The following is a 7031-nucleotide window of genomic DNA, read 5'->3' as shown; positions in this document are numbered from 1 at the left end:
CTTCGATATGTCAAGAGCAATTGCCTGGAAAGGAAGCCTTTATCAAGAGATTCACTAATCCTATGTGATATAAGCGTTAGCACATCTGCTGTAGATCTTGCAGAGCGGAAACCATATTGCATGTCACTAAGAAGGTTGTTTCTGTTGAGGTGTTTGACTACTTCTTTATTTAATATGGATTCCAACAATCTGTTAATATTATTTTCGCGGTGCAAGACCTTAGTGTTCTCAACAATGATTCTTCGGAATTCAGAATGATGGCAGCCATGTTTTCCCAAATGCTGCGATATCGATGTTAAGCTACCCATGCATGCTTCTAGAATAGTCAGTTTAAAGTTACGATGGGTATATGAAGCATAAAAACGACGTTTTCATTTATTCAATATTTTATTTTTATATTTCAAGCGGTTCCTCGCTCTTGATCCAAAAATATAGCGAATATATATATCATTCAAACACTGTAGTGTTTGAATATATGGTTAAATGGTAGTTTTAGTAATTTAGAACTGCTTTAAACCTTCACCACGCACTCATTTTTCGACCAAATTTCAAACAATTATTAAAGTTTACAAATCACCTTCTCAGCTACATTGTGAAAAAAAATATCTTCTTGGCCTTTTGGCCAAGATCAAAATGTAGTATCTGTTCTTCAGTTGCTGCACTTCCATTTCTTCTTGTCTTTCGGTGGAGGAGCAGTCCTTCACGAGTGAGACAATTTTTTTATTTTTGTACCTTTTCTCCACGTTACAAAACGACCCTGGTGTCTAACTCTGTCCCGTGGGGAGGCATTGTAAATAGGTAAATTGTGAAAAAAATATTTCAATTTGCGTTTAGTAAGACAAAAGTTATTATAGATTTATTGGTATTCAAAATCGAAAAAAAAAACCTACGGAGGGGAGCAACGTTTTTTATGACTGGTTTCCGTAGCACCCACGTCGCTTCAGCGACTACTGTTGCTATCAATTAACCGCTCTCACGAAAAGAGAAGTAACAAGTAAAGCAGAGAGAACGAAAGCATGGAAGGGAGATAATTGGGGGGGGGGGGTTATTGAAAGCAGACGAGTGCCGTACATTGTTATTAGATATGTGTATCCTATGTTTATAGGGGCAAAAAATAAAACTGAAATTAAACAAAGAACAAGTGAATTTATTAGAAGCTTGGAAAAATCATGGATTACAATAGAAAAATGAAAGCATGAAAAGTAATATGGTTAAGCTTAAACATGGAAAAGTAAATGACTAGTTGTTAAAACTGAAAAAGAAACGAACAAGATATTCTAGTAAAAAATATAAATTTATAACTTAAAATATTGCAGCATTAAGAATTTTTTTAAATCCAATTTAAAACATTATATAAACAATTCTTAACGCAGCAATATTTTAAGTCATGAATTCATTATATTTTTTACTAGAATATCTTGTCCTTTTCTTTTCCAGTTTAAACAACTAGTTCTTTACTTTCCCATGTTTAAGCGTCACCATATTACTCGCTCATATTTTCTATTGTAATATATATATATATATATATATATATATATATATATATATATATATATATATATATATATATATACGAGCAGAATTACCCGTAGTTGACTGGGTTCAAACACAGCCTACAGAAAATGGACTGTGATTGACGAAAGTATGATAGGTTATGAAAAGGAGGGGGTTGTAAGGAGATAGGTTTTGATACTCAAAAATTTTACCCTAAGCAAAATATGATGAAAGTAAAGATAATTTTCGCGAAAATATATTTTCTTATATAAACTTTGTTTCCATTCGTAGCAAAGAGTGACCAACAAAATGATGTTTCCTTACAAAGAGAACATGTTATATATATAATAATATAAATATACAAGAAATAAATGTTACCATAGTCAATAAAAGTTACTTTTATGGTAGAAAAGTTCATTGGTTTGTATTTTTAAGTAGTTTGTAAAAAAATTTTTTTTTAATTCACGAACCGGTTTTTAAATAAATTAAAATGGCAGCGACTTTGAAATGGAGAGCCCCGTTTTCAATTTGAAGGAGTGGCATCTGAGCATTCTGTGTTAACAATTTAAGAGAGTTCCGTCAACGTAAAGAATATTTATAAACATATTTTAATGTTTTCCGTTATTTTGTGCTTGAGGAATATTCGATTATGGCATGTGTAGTTCATATAAAAATTCATGTAAGTAGTTATCGCCTCAAATTTCGTTTTAATTTCGGTTCGCTGAAATTATTTCAAGTAAAGCGCATTAAAAACTATTTCAAAATAAAAAAAAACATGAACTGAACTTTTATTGACTATGGTAACATTTATTTCTTGTATATTTTTTTTTCGGGTAGTCGTTTGTTGGCTTTTCTGCTAAACACTCTTACTAAATAATATCCACGAAATATCGAAAAACAAAGAAACAAAAACAGTTTTGAAAAATAATAAAGCTTTACTTACTTTAGTAAAATAATCCAAAACAGCAAAATGGGACATTAAAAAGTAAACACGTAATTACTTTAGTTTTTAAAGCAAAGAATCGATATAAATATGAATAAGAAGAAAATGGTCCCCTTTTCAAGCAGAACAGCTTCGTTTCAGTTTTACAGTATTGAACGGTGTAATATTGCGCCGTCAGATTCAGGGTTGTACTATTGTAATATAAAGAACACGCAGAAAGGGTTGTAATCAACTGAATTCCTTCTAGTACACTGACAAAAAAAGCTTAAACAGATATATAAATAAAAATAAAAAGGTTATGTAAATGTTTTTGAAAATAGACGTAATCACTTGAGCAGGATGTTTCCTTCTTTTGACACGATAAGAAGTAAGGTTCTTATTTTTTATTATTTATCTACTTATCTATTTTCGAAAGAGTGTCACATGCAAGTTGAGAAGGAAAAAAAAGTTATGCAAAATTTGTGTCGAGAATTGTCTAAAGTTCCAACTTTTTTTTTTTTTGCTTTCACTTTAATAAGAACGTGAATTTATGAGGTGAATTTATTCGACACAATATGATTCAACTCAAAAAAATATATAAAAGCTAACGTGAATTAAGATTAAAGTTAAGATGTTATTGTGGACCCTCACCCCTTTTAAAAAAACTTGTTAAACTTTGTGACATATTTACATTCTATGGAGGTCAAGCGTGAACGAACAACCAATAATTTTATTATACCATATTTCTTCAAGCTGAAACAAAATTATCCAAGTATACCTACGCAAATAGATATGAAAAGTCTTTGTTAAAGTTTGTGCCATATTTCCATGGAGTGCAGGCGCGAACGCAGACCCCACAATTTTTATGAACCACCGTTCTGCCAGATCAAATATACCCATTCCTGATCCTCGATACATCTTCTATCATTATATCTAATCAGTTTTTTTTAAATACTCAACCATATAGGAGCCTATTCGTGACCACACACACACACACACACACACACACACGTTCAGCTTTATAATATATAAATATATATATATAATTGTTATTTGCTTAGGTTTTGCGATACGTTATATATATATATATATATATATATATATATATATATATATATATATATATATAGATATATATAAATTTTTACGTTTCAAACCAGGCATATTGCCGCTTGGAACATGAAAGGCTACTATTTAAAATAGTGCCTAACAGGGGACTCTGTGAAGTTTAGCAGTGAGATATTTGTTTACATTGCATATACATTTCAACCGGTCAATGCAGTCAGCAAAGCAGAAAACAGGGACGAAATTCCAAAGTCTAGCAGTTCAAGCAAAGAACATATTAATTAGAGTGGAAGGCTTTTCAACAACAGTGAAGGGGTGGGATTTTGTTACTTATCAGGTTAGTACTCGTACTAAATGCTACGAGTTCATCAGAATAAACACCATTAAAGCACTTACAAAATTAGCACAAGGATGCAACATTTCGTTGATGGGACAAAAGTTTGAGCTTGACCGGCAGTGAAGAATCTATTAGATTTGAAACTATTTTTGACCTTGTTTAAGAGTGAGAGACCAGTGTTATATGCACCAGCCCAAATGCCCAACACTCCGTGTATTATATCATACTTCAGTCGAAGTTTTCTGAAATCAAGGGGCCCACAACCTGGGGCTAACACTAGAAGTCTATATGAGATACGTAGATATTCGAATGTTCCATTAAAGTTCTTTATCTCTCAAGCACTGAGAAATTGAGAACATAATTTTCCTCTCCCCAATCAACCATTTTCATACGTTGTAGTATGTCTTTTATTTTGGTCTCTTGGTCTTACTGGATTCCAGGACAAGAATTTATCTAGTCTGGTGGAGTATCCAGCTTTGTGCTATTACTTGAGGTAACAGAGAAGGAGCACCATTCCTTGTAAAAGCTAATGTGGCTTAGCCATAGTGAGGAGATCTTATTTTGGCAGCGAATACGTCATGTGATCTTGAATATTTGGTCAGGGTTTACTTCTATGGAAAAAGTATCCTCATGCCAGGTTGTTCTGACAAACCCCTGTACAGAGAGACCTTAGACACTCGAGGATAGTGTCTAGTAGGCATTCAAGTTCTCTCTATTATATATCTATGTATAACAATGTGTAGCTCAAAATGCTGTCTATTGCGCAAACCCATCCTGGAGCAGCTACTCTACTAGTTATCATATAAGAGAGAGAGAGAGAGAGAGAGAGAGAGAGAGAGAGAGAGAGAGGGGGGGAATAAAGAGAGTATTAATGTAATATCTTTAAAAAAAAAACGAATTTAGCAAACGTAAGCTTATTTAGATGAGAAAGTGTTTCCAGTTATTGGTCACTTTCCCATTGCAACGCCCAAACAAAGAATAGAACCGATCGATACGAGAGCTATATTTGGACGTTAGGATTAAGTAGGACAGTTTCATACAGGCGATTTGTATACGTTTTTAGCGGTCAGATGTTTTAGTTTTAACGATAAATATAATTGCTAGCTTTTGTAAATTGTGCGGGCCTAAACATAACGATGGATGAATAATGACGGTTACCAAAAGGAGATCGGCAGAATCCAGGCCATTTTTTAAGATAGTGTGTTCCCGAAAGTGATTTTGGGTAAAAAAAATTAGTGATTTAATTATTTTCACGCTTTCACTCAAACATGTTTTCTGACAGCTGATTAAGTAATAGTTTCGGCATTTTTCGGCTACTTACGTATTATGCCGGAAGATGCCGACGCAAAGTTACCAGATATTGGGTCATAAACTATATGAGTATCAAATCTCAATATTAAAAATATATTACGTTTCTTTTTTTAGATAAGGATTAATTTTTCGTATTAATTGGATTCTTTGGACTACTGTTCTCATCTTGACTGTTATTTTCACAGCGTTTCGATCGATGTCACCTCCGGCCTTCTTCAGGTGGATCTTATCGAACTCTGGAACCCCTCTGTCGAACTCAAGAATCTTTTTGTTGGACTAAAGAATATGCATGGAATTTACAAATGGAAACCAATTATTTCCTCACGGGAGCGCGATGCTCTCGTTCTGTCAGCCATGGTAGAAGTAGGGTCGTTCTATCAGCAGGGTAGTAGTCCTAGTTAATTCGAAGTAATTGGATTGGAGAACGAAAGCATGCTACCATTCCTCCACTCTGTGGATTAAATAAAGGGTTATGTTTGAAATTTCGCGCAGATTGCCGACTTCGAGAGAAAGATTCCCGAGTTCGACAGAGAGGTTCCCGTATTCAAGATATAACTGAAATGTTGTGAAAATAACACTCAAGATGAAAACAGTAGTTCGAATAATCCAACTATTAAATATACTATCATGTGTGTCGGCATTAAATGACCTGTAGACGAGATGGACAAGGGAAGTGAATAATTCATTTGTACTAAAACTAACAAGCCTTATCTTAAATCTTCTCAACATTTATTCGAGCTATTAATTTATGACTCGCGACCACTTGTTGACTGCGAAACAAAGACCAAAAACACCGCATGTGCGTGCTATCAAATCATTCTAAGAAACCGGCTTTAAAGAAAAACCGAGGTAACTTGAGAGTTCTCATGTGTATTGTTCAGATGACTGCAAAACGCAGAGATTAAAATTGTCATTTAAAAAAAATATATATATAATGACTAAAATGAATACTTGATTGTCTTGGTTGATTCGTAAAAAGAACATGTGGCGACATGTGTATATATTCTTTTTTTTCTTCTTCTTCTTTCTTTCCCCTTATACGTTGACACACAGATTCTCATTAGATAACCGTAGTTAAGCAACGTTTAGCCTGGTAAGGACTAAAACGGGTGACCATTTGGGAATTCCAGGTGTTGTATGAACTCTCCGCTTATCTCAGCATTGCTCCCAGTTGTCCTGGACTTCTAGCCACTGGACTCATACAGTACCGATTCAAGAGAGGAGTGGTTGGAGATTGTGCAACCCTTACCTCACAATTATATGCGTAACCATCCTTACAGGGGGTATCCATTGTCTTTCGAGACTGAACTACTCATTTGATTTCTTTTTAATTGACACCTCGCTGAATCTGGTCGTTGCGTCACCAAACACTTGGTGTTTCTGCAGAATTAGAAACAGATGTAACTAACTGGCCGCTCGGCTTTGCTCGGAACATGGCGTCAACCGCCGGCCTTCGCTGAGCGTCGCCGATTATCAAGGTGTGACAACGTTACTCCTTAAAAATACTAAAGAAAACATGTAAATATAAAATGACAAGAAAAAATATATAACGAAAAAAAAACCCCAAAAAACAACGAACTACCGTAAAAATGTACGTTATTATGGCAACAATTTCTTAAGTGAAAAAAATAAACAAGTTGTGGGTTTGTTTTACTGTACACATAGATTCGAAAAAGTTGTCAAAAAAACAAATATATAACAAATAAATGTCATCAACGCCAAGATAAGATACTCTTCTACCTAACTGCAAACGTTTTTAGTGGTTTTACTCACTTTAAAACGTGTAATCGGTTCGAAAATTATACAGTGTTTATCGATATATTTGAAAAAAAAAAACAAATGGCGGCGAGCTCTTATTTGAACACGGTAAGTTTGGGAAAATGAGTTCAAACAAAAAATTAT

At 34.0% G+C, this 7031-nt stretch overlaps 1 pseudogene; it reads left to right on the top strand.

Annotated features, from left to right (window-relative positions):
• Positions 1-602: 602 nt before the first annotated feature.
• LOC145248450 (U2 spliceosomal RNA) lies at positions 603-737 on the top strand (annotated as a pseudogene).
• The last annotated feature ends 6294 nt before the right edge of the window (positions 738-7031 follow it).

Source organism: Euprymna scolopes, chromosome 26, assembly GCF_053919585.1.
Source record: "Euprymna scolopes isolate OS-2025 chromosome 26, ASM5391958v1, whole genome shotgun sequence".
Taxonomy (NCBI): domain Eukaryota; kingdom Metazoa; phylum Mollusca; class Cephalopoda; order Sepiida; family Sepiolidae; genus Euprymna; species Euprymna scolopes.
The sequence above is the reverse complement of the archived record's forward strand: the minus strand, read 5'-3'. Positions and strand labels throughout refer to the sequence as shown.